A 15,102-nucleotide genomic window follows, 5' to 3' on the forward strand; every position below is an offset into this window, starting at 1 on the left:
AGTCCCTTTTAAATAGTTCAAAAGGGAGCAGGAAGCTGTCATTAGGGAGTAAGCATCTGCTGTTACAACCTGTTTTGTCATCATGGTCATGTGGTGATGCAAATGAACAAAACCACTGTAACTTTAATCCTGAAACATGGTGATATTTGCAATGGTTTTTCTACCCTGTATTGTTACAGAGGGATGCAGACATATCCGTGCCTTTATAACAATATATGGGCATCATCTGATGTTAACAAACTCTGTCTGTGCTCTCAGATTGCTCCCCATATATTCTCCTGAAGATTTTGCTAGGTTTGTTCATGATGATGAACAAGAGATGCAGTAAATGGATGAGGTCTCTTTGTAGATGATTCAGGGATAGAAATACAGCAACTGGTATCTTCTGTTCCTCATAGCAATACCCAATTCTCCCAATTCAACTCCTGTGACTGACTTTTTAGCTAACTATTGTTTAATCATTGTGCCAAGAATTCATTACTTTGGAGGATTATATTACTAGACATCTAAACTACAGCCCCTAAATAGTGCTTTGAAGCAGACAACATCATAAATGCAATGTAGGCTGGTGGTACGGAGAACAATGAAGAAGGACCTTACATAAGAAAATTTCCCAGCAGCACAAATCTCTAAATATGGACAAAAAACAAAGAAGATAATTCACTTGGCAGAATGCTGCCCATTTGTTCTGCCATCTCCTGTCTCTGTTCACACTCTGGTCTTAGCTGGGTCATGCAGATGGTTAATCATTGCAGGTTTCCTGGAAAATGCTAAATGCAAGACTTTACTTTGAATCAGAAAGTCTTTAAATCTATGTATTGCTGTCATGAGAAACACAAAGGACATACACCTCCCTCCTTACTTCAGGCATTTCAATTGTTGCAAGCTTTTTTTTGAGATACATAAATATAAAAAATATATTGGTGTGTCTAACCTGCCCATAAAAATATATTGATCAATAAAGCAGAAGCTGATTTGCAGCCTCATTCCTACAAGGCTTCCAAAAAGTGTCTTTTCTCTTTTCTTCTTTGGTTTGGAAGTCAGAAAATGCTCGATTACAGCAAAATGTCACCATGGCTTCTGGGGCTTGGGGATGAAAGATTTGCAGTGTTTACAGCAGTGGACCTCTTGCCTCATCTGAATGGCCTTTTTAGACCTTCTTGCTCCTCATAAACACATAGTAAGAGACAGGTTTTGCTCTAAAGGAAAGGCTGATTGGTTCTCAGCCTTTCTAGACTCCAGGCATCCCTCAAAAGACTCAAGGCACCCTCCAATAATGGCACCCCATTAAAAATATATATCCTTTTTATCTGTTTGCAGAGGGGTTGGGCAGCAGGGGCAGGGGAATGGTCTAACAGACATGGAGACCGAGCCTGATCCTGTATTTCTCTCACTTAAATCCTTGCATTTCACATCACTCTTCAAAGGATCTTGCAGTGCCTGGGCATGCTGGTTGACAGTCACTGGGATGAACAATATCAAGGGACAGGGGTAGGTAAGACCTTTCAGCACAGACCTGACCAAAGAGAGGTGCATGAGCTGCATCTACCTTGTAGTCTTGGAAGATATTTTGCATTCCCTTGAGGCACCAGACCATCCTCCACTTCCTCCTTGTCATGGGTGGATAGCAATTTGTGACTGGCAATAAACTCCTATAACCTTGCTCCCAGTGCTGGAACTTGGGGCTGGAAGGGAATTTCTGGGACCTCAAGTCCTGTCCTGGCTTAGATGCTTTGCAGTATGAACAGGAGCCCTGTTCCCATCTTAGATGCACCTGCTCTGGAGCAGAAGTATATGGCAAATAGACCCAAGTACCCCTGCCTGCCTGAAGCAAGGGTATGGGTAGCCCACATAAGGAGATCAAGGAACTTTGTATCATCCAAATCAAGGCAAGGATTTAAATGATTAGGGTGATACTAGGACCAGTCCATGCAAATCACATCTCATTTATCTTTATATTCATATTTAATCCTGAACAGCTCTAAAACTCATCTAATCCTTGGCACTTTGGCATCTTTTGGGCTAGGTACAGATGTATTTGTCCTGGGACAAGCTGTGCATGTGTTTGTCTTGGAACAGAAGACTCCCAGGATTGGCGTGTACACACATTAGTCACTCAGTAAATCCTGATCGGAAGGATGAATGCACTGCCCCTTTTCTGCCATTGAGTCAATGATGCAATCCCGGGACAATGATTCAGATGCACTTGGCAATGGCCCAGGACATGCTGTTAGTGCTTCTTATCCTTCAGATATTCCTACAGTTTGCCCTGGGACAACAGATCTGAATGATTGCTCTTTGTCTTGAGATAAAATGGCTTTTTCTGAAATAAATACAGTGTCTGCTGTAGCCTTACATGTCTATATTTTACTGTAGTATCAACATTAGTACCAGCCAAAGGTATTTTTTAAGACCTACATTTCATAGAATCATAGAAAATGTGGGATGGAAAGGACTTTGGGAGGTCAAATCTAGCCCAAGCCCTGCTCAAAGCAGGACTAGCCCCAACTACATCATCCCAGTCAAGGCTTTGTCTAGCTGGGTCTTAAACACCCCCAAGGATGTACTCCACCACCTCTCTGTTCCCATGCTTTACCACCCTCCTAGTGCAAAAGTTTTTCCTAATATCCAACCTCAATTTGCTGTGCTGCAACTTGAACCCATTGCTCCTTGTTCTGTCATCTGCCATCTACGTTTTGCTCTCAAGCTATTTTTGGTTACCAGAAAAAAAAAATTGTAGCAAAACTCCCAGTTTTTCTTTTTTTTACTTAGAAACATGACATCCCCTTTTCCCCATCATTTCTGCCTTTTTCTCTCCCCTCCTCTATTCCCTGTGTGTGTGTGTGTGTGTGTGTGTGTGTGTGTGTGTGTATGCAGTTTCAGGTGTCTGTGAATCATTAGGTACCATCAATAATGCTGTCTTCCAGCTGTTGGCTGTTCCAAAACCTGTCTATATAGTTTGTCAGATAAGCATGGTGAGTACTTGATGATAATATTTTTTCCAATAATTTTGATTAAGAATAGGATCTGGAGGCAGGATCAGAATTTGACAAGGTAATAATGCTGCTTAAATGGTCAGGGTATTGTGGACATATTCCTGTGGAGGACAAAGGCCACTTGCCCCTGCATCCCAAACACTGCACCACAATGACATGCCCAGGGGAATGTGGATGCTGACATTGAAGTGAGTTGGGAGGGTGGAGGGGTCTTTTGGAAAATTAGGCTTTTAGGCCAAGAAGGACGGAGCCTGGAGATGTCAGCCTTTACACTAGCTAGCTGACCTAGGGTGGTGCTGGTGGCACTGGTCCTTATAGCACCTTTGTACATCTCTGCTTTATGCAATTGAGAAGAATTCAGGGAACTCAGTTACATGACAACTGAGAAGGATCTGGCGGGGAGTGGGGCTGGTGGTAGCACAAGCATTGTCACTGTGGCTCTGTGCCATCTAAAGACTCTCCTTTGAGTTGAGGGGTCATTGCAGGATATAGAGGGGTGCTCTGTCTGGGTCTTTTCCAAAACGTCTAGCCCTGAAAAAATCAGGGAGTGCTATTGATTTTGCAAGGAGGAGTTCTCTGAGGAGACCTCCCTTCCACTCCTTCGGTCACCATGAGGATGCTCAGTTGGACTGAACTGTTGCACCTCAGCAGCAAAGGGGTTGCCCTCCAAGGCATGGTTTTACTTGGCTTTGTGGCCTTCACCACTCCTAGAGCTATAGCAGAGTGAGCGGGAAGGGAGCCACGCAGTTGGCTAATCCATTCAAATGCCTCACGGTGGGGTCAGCTCTACCCCCGCCATTCTTGACAGATGAGCGTATAACCCATTAATAAAAACTTCCATCCCTTGATGTTCTCCCACCTCCCTAGATGACTTGTTCTTGTGCTTACCTATCCTAATAGGTCTTCTTTGTCGTGTCTTCAATCCGACCTTCATATAGGGTCTGTTTCCAATATGCTGCACAGGCCGCTGCTTCTGGTGTTGGCGTTGCCAGATCTTGTGGGGTGTGTGGTGGTGCTACAGGGTATCTCAGGAGACGATCCGTGGTTTGCTTCTCCTGACAAACACATTGGCTGGTTGCATAGAGGCCCCTTGATTTCATGAGGAAGTTGCCTCTTCTGAGACCCACTCGCAAGCTGTTCAGGCTCCGTCATTGATGCCAATTGTAGTTGAAACACCAACCAAATCCTTACAGGTAGGAAGCATTTTTCCCTAATGTCTAACTGAGTTTCTGCAAGACTCTGCCTGAAGTTAACAGAGTCCCATGGAAGAGTCCCCTACTCCAGAATTTCTTCAGGATTTGACCAGGTAAGGGAGATGTCCAAAATGGAAGGCATCCTTTGCCATTAATATTTTGATGGGGGGGGGAAAAGGGGACATTTTTTCCTTCTTTATTTTTAGGACCACCTCTAATAGCTCATGATAAGTGTTTCCAAATGCGCCTAGAACAAGACACATATTTATGCAGCTTTCTTTCCATGTCAGTGCAAAATAATTTTTTATTCCCATTTCTTCCTTGGTGAAGGCAGACTGCTCTCGCAAGCACGTAACAAAATTAAAGTTTTTACCGGTTATTTCCTTCAGAAGTATGTCAAAGAACTTCTGTAGCTATAGTGGAGTCAAAAGGTTTTAACTTCATACATTTTGCAAGCTTTAAGCTAATAATTTCTTCTCTTCATGTCAATTGGTAACATTACTTGCCTGAAAAGAAATAATTTCATGCATGACCGTGCCAATTAAATCTAATCTTTTTGCTCAGCTGGCCAGAAATCTGGAAAATACTTAAATATATATAAACAAAAATAATTTTAACTTGAAGCAGAATGTCTCCTAAAACACAGAAAGACACCAAGGGGCTTTTTTTTTGAAGGGGACAACAGCAAAAAGTAGAAAAACTTGAGCAAAAATTAAAGTGTACCTCTTATCTGTTTTCCACAGGGGCCCAGGGAGATCAATGGGATTTTCCTTCAGCTCACCTGGCCTGTGGATCAGGGTTCAGACCTCTGCCTTACTCTTAGTGGCAGAAAGTCCAGTTGTAATGTCATAGTGCAAAAGTGTTTAAGACTTTGCTCCCTGCTTTTTTGTGGGGAAAAAGAAATCTTTATTTAATTGCTAAAAAAAAGAGATTCGCGAAGAGCGTTTCTTAGGTTATTTGGGAATGTCAAGCAAAGGAGGGAACATTTCACCAAAATAAGACGGCCTTGAAAGGCCTCACATTCCTTCTTTATTTTTGGCCTTATGCTTTTATTATAAATACTTCAGGGGTGGCATAGATGTTTAAAATGGGCCTCGTGGAGTCTGCGCTAGACAGGTGCCAACTGTCCTGCTATAGGAAGGGAGTTTCTAAAGGCCTCATAAAATGATTGAGATACCGCCCCCCAAGTCAGGATAGGGACTTGACATGTATGCAGTGTGGTCCATCAGCAGACCCTAAAACTCTTCACAAATGTTATGAATAGCAATCACTTCATCTCTAGTTTAAAGCAGAGATGCCTCTACCGTGAAACACAGCAGCACCTGAACCATGCATGGAAACAAAAGCCTTGGTACAACTTCTGCAACTGAATGACTTATACAATAGTTGCACATTATTATTAATAAAAGGGGAATATAGAGGAGCAGAAACTAATTACCCGCACTTTTGGAATTCAGTCATGACTGGGCTAATTATAATCGGCCCTTTTAATTCTTCTTGTCGTTTCAATTGAGTACATTATTAATGGATGAGCATTATGCTAGAGCATCTGAGAAACGCCGACTGAGAAGAGAGCCATCTGCCACATTGTCAAAAGCAGTTTTTGTAGCACCTGGGTCTTTTCAAGCCCTGGAAATGCTCCTCTCGGCTTAGTTCATGAGTTCAGCCCCAGCTTGGCTCGGCATAGTTGGGTGATCTCATAGAGACAGAGCGAAAGCCCGAAAGAACATGAATGATGGAGCACAGTAGAGGCACAAGAGCCCGTCATCAGTCTGGGACGATGTTTGCATGCAATTTTTAGTCGCTTTGACACAAAGTGATGGACTCCAAAGCTGCATGATTTAGGAAAAGACTGGAACGAAGGGGACAAACCCACGACAGCTACATTCAGCACCTAAGGGGCTCAGGGCACATCTACACCACCTCTCTGCTGAGGCCAGGATGGCATGCCAGATCCTGGAAAGCAGACGATGCAGTTGTCCTGGTGTGTTTTGAACATGCCCCAATCAGGCAACCAGTGCAATCCTAAAACAAAAGACCCCTGCCTGATTAGCACAGGAACACTAATTAGTGACACTGTTAAGCACCACATAGGCATGGCTATGCTACTGTTTAGGCAACAGCCTGCATGGAGGAGCAAGGCAGGCACCACTCTGGAGCAGAGGCTTCCTGGTGCTTTCCTAACGTCCCGCTTTCCTTTCCCTTTACCAGATCTTAACCCTAATCCTTTTTGGGCCACAGACTGGCATCAGTGGCCCCTTCTTGCCTTGCTGTCTGCAAACCAATCCATCCAGCAAATCTTGTTCTCTCTCTCAGGCAGCTACACAATCAGCGCTGGCCTTGCTTTCTACAAACCAAAAGCAATCTCTGTTTCTCTCCCTCGCAGGCACTCCATCCAGCAAGCTCCCTTCCAGGACCGAGAAGGCCTCCCCTGAAGGACTGCGGGCGACGAGTTACACACCACACACGATCCCGTCAGGAAAGCTCCCCCTTGCTTAAAAAGGGAACCCTCAAACTATGCCTCTGCAGAGGAAAAACAAAACACGCCTCGGATAAGCTCACTTCTTTTGCTTTGCCCAGAGTAACTCAGAGTAGTTCTGGGCACTGATCTCTATTTACACAGATGCACCCTGATGTTTCCCAAAACAGGCTGTTACACACTGCTGGACCAATTCTATCTCTTTTAGGCTCTTCACTGTCCCTGGAGAGGCCAGGAGCAGGGCAGAACCCAGTTTCCCCCTCACTTTCCAATCACAAATTCTCCGCCACTGCCTGAGCAGATGTCCAGTAACATACCCTGTCTCTTTCTGTGCCACCTGCTGCCTCTATTCTCTGGTGCACATGGGATCCAAAAGTATCTGTCACCGGTAACATGCCTCTCAGCTGTCTCTGATCTCTCCGAAGTGGCACTGCCTGGATAACACTCTGTCTTGCCATAACCTGCACCTGTAACCTCTACTTTACAGACTCCACAGCAAACACATAACTGCTCTTGTACCCATCCACAAAAGACTAACTATTCCTAAGGACCTCAGAGTCAAAGGACCCTGTTCATTCACACAGCCTTTTCAACAGGGAGGTGTCTGTCTCTGCTCTCTAGCTTCCTACTGCAAACACAACAGGGGGGTTTTATTTAATCCCAAGTGGACGACAGCACATACCTGTGTCCACTGCTTTGCCTGACCTAGGCAAACAAAGTCTCCTTGTCAGCAGTAACAAACAACCTCTGCACACAACTTACAACCCTGCAGCTCTACCTTCCTACAAGCCTTAGCTAACCCCTCTAGAAAGGGTCACTCTGTACCAACAAATTCCCTGATCGATCCGGTTAATGCCCTTGTGTCCTGGCGGAGTTGCCAATTGTTGACACGGGCTTTAGGAACCAGCCCTTATACATTTGTTCTGGGCGGGCACAACCCTCAAGCCGGCCATAATGCCTGCCAGTTGATTATAGGTGAGTTTATTCATGGAGTGATAACAAAGAGCAATAATACAAACCATCTGCAATCCTAGAGTCAAGGTACATCTGGCCAGGACGCAGGCTCCGCTCTGAGGGTCGTTCTTGGGTGTCAGATGTCATCAGTCTGGAGGTGGGATGCCGAGGCCCACAGCCCCCGCAGTGGGTTGCATGAGACCGGCTGCTGGTATACTTTCGGTCCATAGTGGCCTCGGCATCCATAGTGGCCTTAGGGACCCTTTCCGGGGGATGGGGACGGGGACAGACTCCTCACAGGGTGAAGGAGGAGGAGGAACCCAGGTGGGACAGAAAGGAAGTGAAGGAGATACGGGAGGGACCCTTTGTTCATAGACTCATAGTTGTTAGGAGCAGAAGGGACCTCAGTAGGTCATCGAGTGCGACCCCTGCCCTGGGCTGGAAAGATCGCTGGGGTCAGATGTTCCCAGCCAGGTGCTTGTCTAGTCTCCTCTTGAAGACCCCCAAGGTAGGGGGATCTCTTATCTTCGCTTTTGTATTTTCCTTCCCCCTTGATGACTCCTGATGACTCTTCATTTGTGGCTATCTCTGGTTGGCTGTCTCTCTGAGGTCACACGTGCACATAGCCTTCTCCTAATTCAGTCTGTTTCCCCACAACCGGGACTCAGGCCCGTCTACTTTCTGGGACCTTGTAGCTGATGCCACTTATCTTGTGTTATGGGACAGTATGGTACATACTTCCTTGGTTCCCAGGCTGTGAACTTGTTGTGTTAAACAACCTGTCTGCCTTGAAGCCTGTGATCTCATGTTATGGCATGCCCCCCTCCATCCTCAGGCTGTGCCCATCCATTGGTCTGGTTGGGCTAGACAGCCCGCCTGCTCTCAGGGCCATGAGAAGTTGTGTGTGTGTCTCCCAAGCTCTTCCAAATCAATTTAACTCCTGCTACTCATCTTGACCCCTCATAATACATATATCTATACCTATTAACCAATTTCCCCTCAAAAATGGCCTTTAAATATAATTTCTAAGACAACAGAGAGTAGTAAAACACCGTAACATGCCTTCCAGAGAGGTGGTGCAGTCTCCATCCTTGGAGGTGTTTAAGACCCGGCTAGAAAGCCTTGGCTGAGATGATGTAGTTGGGGTGGGTCCTGCTTGGAGCAGGGGGTTGGACTGGATGTGACCTCCTGAGCTCCCTCCCAACCCTAATTTTCTGTGATTCTATGAATCTCAGAGGTGCAAAGTACCTTATTTATTCACATACTGCACTCACCTTATTCCCAAAGTTTAACAAGGAAAGACTGGAGTATGTGACTTACACAAGGAACATGATTCTGCACAGTTTGGGTAAAAAGAAGATTTTTTTTCTTCATTCTGCCTTTCCAAAACAAGATGCAGGTCTTTCTTGAGAGTGCATGGTTGGTGAATAAATATAGATTCATAGATTCATAGACATTTGGGCTAGAAGGGACGTTGGAAGATCATTGAGTCCAGCCCCTCTGCCCCAGGGCCAGGAAGTCAGCAGGGATCATAGGATCCCAGCAAGATAAGCATCCAAATGTGTCTTGAAGGCATTCAAAGTGGGTGCTTGCACCGCCTCTGGCGGCAGTCTGTTCCAGACCTTGGGAGCTCGGACAGTAAAGACGTTCTTCCTTATGTCCAGCCTGAATTGGTCGCAGCACAGTTTGTGACCGTTTGACCTTGTTATCGCATGGCATAGGTGTAAATCCACCTTGTTGCACCATGTGCTATGCTTGCCAGCAGAGAACAGCCTCCCAGATACCCTTGTTGGGAGGCAAGAGATGGACTCAAAGAAAATGCTGCCTGCTGATCTGGGAGCCAGTGAAAGAGTAACAGACCCAGTGGAGATGAGCCTGACTGCCAGTGACAGCCAGGGAAGCGGCCATTGCACTACCCAGAGAGGTTGTGAAATCTCCATGCTTGGAAGTTTTCAAGACGCAACTAGACAACGCCTTGTCTGGGATGATGTAGTTGGGGCTGATCCTGCTTGGAGCAGGGGGCTGCACTAGATGTGACCCCCTGAGGTCCCTTCACCGCTCCTTGTCTGTGATTCTAAGTGAAATAACTTTCAGATCACAAGTGTGTTAGGATCAGATCTTGTGGACAATAAACCTGGCTGAGCCTCTGCCACCAAACCGAGCCTGGGGTGGTTCTTTAAGACAGCACTGATGTTGGGATCTCCTGGATCCTATTTTTGCCAGCACTGCATTTCCTGAGACTTCAACGCTGTCAACACATCTGTAGCACCCAAGGAGGACAGTGACAATGACACCGCTGAGAAAAGGAAGTCCGCGGCAATAAGACCAAACAGTACCTTGGCTCAGTCTTATCGGCAAATCGAAAAATTCAGAAGCTATGAGCCAGAAACTCATAATAGCCTTGAGGGTTTTTTTTCAATACGTGTTTTAGGGTCTTGCTATTTCCCATCTGTTTTTGAGCCTTTTTGTTCATATTTTCTGCCCATGCCCCACAACCCGGGAATGAGAAACCTACTTGGATTTTTAAGGAAGAGCTTCCTTCAAGATTCAAGTCTTCTAGAGTTAGGACTTTAAGAAAAATCAATAGCGATATCTTCCTAGATCCCCGATAAAATCATGAAAACTGATAACAATGGCTCAAGAAGATAATTTGTGCATGGGATTTTTGAACACATCGCTGCTACACTCGACTGTAGTGTGGTAGTCTAATAAACACAAGCACTGCAAAGAAAATTTCTTTTCAGTTTAATAAAAAGGAAGTTCTCTCATATTTCTGAACACCTTTTTGCTAACATTTGTGTTTACAATTTTGCTTCACAAGAAAAGATTATAGCATTTAATGGCAGGTCAAAAAGACGTGAAGGTTCCTTTTGCAGTAAGTACAAACTTCTATTTTTATAAAGGAAAACCACCATGATCTGCTTCATAGCATCTTGCTGAAATTTCTATACATTTTCCTAAAGTGCAATGCATTGCGGCTGATCTCAGAATTTCTAAAACAACTCCTTTCATGTCCACAACACCTTTATTAATAACAATAACACGCTTATCCTGTTTAAAGGAAGTCATTCTACTTGAATGGGGAGAATTACGGTCTTGGCATATTTTCCCTTTAAACCAAGTTGCATTTATGTCTGAGGTTACTATGGACCCAGATAAAACAATTGTACTTTTAAAATTCTGGCCAAAGGCAACTTGCTATGAGGATTTATTTTGCAAACATTTTATTCTGACAGTTTTATTAGGCTATGAATAGAAACTTGTGACTGAATGTGGTATATTGATAGGTTTTAAGAAACTGTATGAGCAGGACCCAGTGAAAGCAATTCCAGAAGTCAGTTGCAATATTAGCTTACAGATACATGGAGGGTAGGTAACTTTAGCGTTCACTGTACTTCAGATCAGCTGTTTGCTACTTGAATAAAATACTAGTTCATGAAAAAAGCTAGAGTTGGTAGAAAGTCAAGATCACCACGTTGGCCCCCAAAAGCTAGGAAATAGATATTTAGGGTAGAAGGCTCAAAAACAACCTTAACACTATCCTTCCTTATATGCATTTGAATGCTAGATCCTCAGTAGAGCATCGTAAATAACTTACCAATTAATGCTATATGAAATACAGACAGGAGACTCATTAATGTATTGCTCCAGTTTTAATTAACATTATAGTAGGCATTTCAAAGATGTCCAAAGCATTAAGACCTGCTCCCTATCTCTTGTAGTTAATAGAGGGTGCGTTTAAGAGTGTTTTTGCCCTTAGAGTTGCTCTCCCACCACGTGGGGGAATAATCTGAGATCAAATATTGATGTTTCAGTTCTTGGGGGGACTTTGCCAGTCTTGCTAGTGTTTGGAGGGCATCAATGTCCAGACTAAAAAATACAGAGGGGTAGACACTGAATCCCCTATACACTTCTGCCTTGCTTCAGCTCACATCCTTTTCTGGTTATCTTTTTACAGGACCAAACAGTCTGAATCACTGTATCTCCTTTCATTTATGATTTTGCCCTGTAAACACAAACAAACTGGGATATCTTTTGCTTCAGAGAAGCTGGGTGTTTTCAAATCAACAGGACTGGTTGTGAGGCATCCTACAGTACTGGAGGAATTGGCTGAGGTAGCTGCTGAGCCACTGAGCTGCTGAGCTGCTTTGAGAACTTGTGCAAATCAAAAGAAGTCTCCTGATGATGATAAAAAGGCAAGTCCAGTGTCCATCTCGAAGAATGGGAAGAACGAGGATTCAGGGAGTTATGGACCAGTCAGTCTGACTTCAATATCTTGAAAGATCATAGACCAAGTCATCAAGGTATCTATTTCTAAGGCTCTGGAAGAGAACAAGGTGTTCAGGAACAGCCATCATGGATTCACCAAGAGCAAGTCATGATGTGTGTTCAACCAGATTTCCTTCTATGATAAGGTGATAGGCTCTGTGGATGGAGGGGAGGGGAGGGTAGTAGTGGATGTGATGTAACTTGATGGTAGCAAGGCTTTTGAACCTCTCTCCTATGACATTCTCATGCCCAAGGTATGGAAATCCACTTTAGATGAAAGTCCTGTAGGTGGATGCATAGCTGGTTGGATCACTGTGCTCAGCAATTGTGCATCAATGGCTCAATTTTTAATTTGTAGGTGGTATCTGGTGGGGTTCCTGAGGGATCGGTCTGGATCTGGCACTATATAGAGTCTTTACAAACTATGCAGAGGATGGTATTGAATGCACAGTTAGCAAGTTTTCATATAGCAGTAAGCTGGGTGGAATTGCAGACACTTTGCAGGGTAGGATCAGTCTTCAAAATGATTTTAATACACTGCACAAATACAGACTGAGGAATGGCTGGCTAGGCTGCAGTAATGCAGAAAAGGGCCTGAGAGTTATTCTGGGCCATAAGTTGAATATAAATTAACACTATGCTCTTGATGCAAAAGAAGGTCAATAGTTTACCAGGTTGGACAAACAGAGGAGTGTCACCTGCAAGCTAAGGGAAGTGATTCTTCCACTCTATGCCACGCCTGAAGTACTGGACAGTTCTGGGCATGGCACATCAAGAAAGATGCAAGGAAATTAGAAAGAATCTAGGAGACAGTAACAAAAAAAAAATATCTGGGAAATACAATTTACAGGAAAAGGTTGGAAGCACTGGGTTTATTTAGTCTGAAGAAAAGAAGATTGAGGGAGGATTTGGCAACAGTCTTCAAATACATGTAGGGTGGTTATAAAAAGTCATAGAGGAGCAGGGCTGGAAGTGACTTCCAGAGGTCCAACCCTGCCCGCCTGAGGCAGAAACATCCCTATCCAAACCATCCCATACTACTATAATTTATACTCGACATAAGATTACCTTCAATCCTGACACAACACAGGCCTAACATAGGTGAAGCAGGGAAACCCAGAGCAGCCAATGTCTTGCTTTTATAAAATGTTGTCAACATACACTCAAGAGGTCCTGGTTGGGGGGCCATTTCCCCTGCCACAAAAGAAGGCACCCCCCCCCACCACCAATTTGACCATGGGGTAAAATTCCTTCTTGACCCTAAATCTGGCAGTGGGTGACCCTGGGTGGAGAGGCAAGACCCTGTAGCCATGAACCTCTAGCTTTGCTCCCAGCAGAAGCACTGGCACGACCCAGTCAGAGTCCCCAGCATGTGCTGCAGTCAACCCCCAATGCCTCCGGGAAGGCTTAAAAACACTGCGACACACAGAGGATGGTGAGAGACTACTGTCTTAGGCTGAGTGATAGGAAATAATGGTCTTATACTGCAACAAGGGAAATTTAGGTTGGATATTAGGATGCACTTTCTCACTCTGAAGGTAGTTCAGCATGGGAACGGGTGAACTAGAGAAGCTGGGAATCTTTAGAGAAGGTTTTAAAGGCAGGCAAGACAGACACTGGACTGGGATCATTTAACAAGGAATGATCCTGCCTTGAGCAGCGGGTTGGACTAGATGACCTTATGAAGTCCCTTTCAGCCCCTGTTTTCTATAATTCACGATTCACCCATTAATGCATGATACTGGTCTCTTTTCTCTCATCTCTTCTTCCCTTGTGTTCTGTGCCTAAAATCTGAAGGATGTGGACCACTTTCTATTTTATCTGATACTTATTCTTTGAGCCCTTTTTCTTCTGGTTGGTCCTTGCATTGATTATTGGAGAGGCTCAACTGAGTTATTTTTTTGGTTCACAGAAGTTTCTTTTCAAGTGTTAAGTTTTGATGGGAAAAGTGTGGATAAAAAAAATAAGTGCGTTTCCTCCTCCTTGCACTGCAGTGCTGCCTCTGGAAGTGGTTTTGGCAGCTTGGCAAACTGCAAACATGCAGGGACTTGCTTCCTGTATGGTCAGCTATTTACAGCTGGTAGCCACAGAGGCTGGCCAATATTGTTGGATTTGTGCCCACCTGGCATAGCCATAGATGAGTAGCTGAGGTAGGGAGAAACCTGAGAATGACAGTAAAGAAAATGGTGGATGCATTAGAGAATCACTGGGAATTTCTGAAACACCCACAGTTTTGGTGGAGATGGGCACTGTTCCCTTTGGGACTAGTCTAATGCAACATTACGAGATCAAAGGAAACCCAACAGCTTTGCCATCAGCTAGAGGACCTGCATGCTCAGTGTTGACACCTCGCTCAAAACAATTCGCTTTAAAAGAAGGGGTTGTCACAGTCTCTGAACAGTCCCTGAAGCCCTCCAGGAGACATCGTACACCTGACTTTTTACCCACTCTCTGTCTGGCTGTCTAGTTTCTTCAGAGCCCTTGTTTTCCTGTTGAACTGCTCTAGTTGGCCAGTTAATGTGAGGCCTCAGACCCTGGCAAGGAGCATTAGGGGCATCAGCAGTTGCTTTCATAGGGTTGCCCACCCTCCAGGATTGCACTGGAGTCTCTAGGAATTAGATATAAATCTCCAGGGACTGCTTGGAGTCACTCGGGAGATAAATGATAAGTCATTCATTAAAATAAATATTAACTGTTGAATTCAATTTATACAGTAGTTTAGTGGGTTTTAAAAAATGTAACAGTAATGTTCAATTGCTTTCCTGACATAGTCTATGCGCCTGTCTATCCACAACTGATACACGCAAGCACGTGGGCACATTTGCGTTATGTGTCGCGGGCACGTTGGCATTCTGGAAACCTCCTGGAATAGATTCAACGAGAGTTGGCAACCCTCGCTTTGATGAAAGTGTGATCTGAGACAACACAGCACGCTCCTCAGAGCACCCCTTTCCCTCCCACTGGGGGCAAGGACTTCAGTTCAGGGCTGTGCTAACCCTGGGAAACACGTGGGCAAGGGAGAAAAGGCACTTGACCCCCTCTTCACGGTACAACTGCATTAAAGCATGTGCCCGCAGGAATTAATTTAGTATTCCTAATGAGCCATAGCAGTTAACAACCACCTGCCTATCCAAAAGGAAGTAATCAGGGAGCTTCAAAGAATTAAAATATATATATATAGTTTCATAGTTTCATAGATTTAGGGTTGGAA

The 15,102-nt window shown here is 44.5% G+C and overlaps 1 long non-coding RNA gene across 1 annotated transcript in view; it reads left to right on the forward strand.

Annotated features, from left to right (window-relative positions):
* The first annotated feature begins 9,657 nt into the window (after nucleotides 1–9,657).
* LOC109299418 overlaps nucleotides 9,658–15,102 on the forward strand; it is a 14,296-nt gene continuing 8,851 nt past the window's right edge. Inside the window, exon 1 of the long non-coding RNA XR_002097827.1 lies at nucleotides 9,658–9,668. This is a non-coding gene — a long non-coding RNA (uncharacterized LOC109299418). The remainder of the gene's footprint in view (nucleotides 9,669–15,102) is intronic.

The sequence above is a fragment of the Gavialis gangeticus genome, unplaced genomic scaffold (genome assembly GCF_001723915.1).
Source record: "Gavialis gangeticus isolate Ggan-Ray unplaced genomic scaffold, GavGan_comp1, whole genome shotgun sequence".
NCBI classification, from domain to species: Eukaryota; Metazoa; Chordata; order Crocodylia; family Gavialidae; genus Gavialis; species Gavialis gangeticus.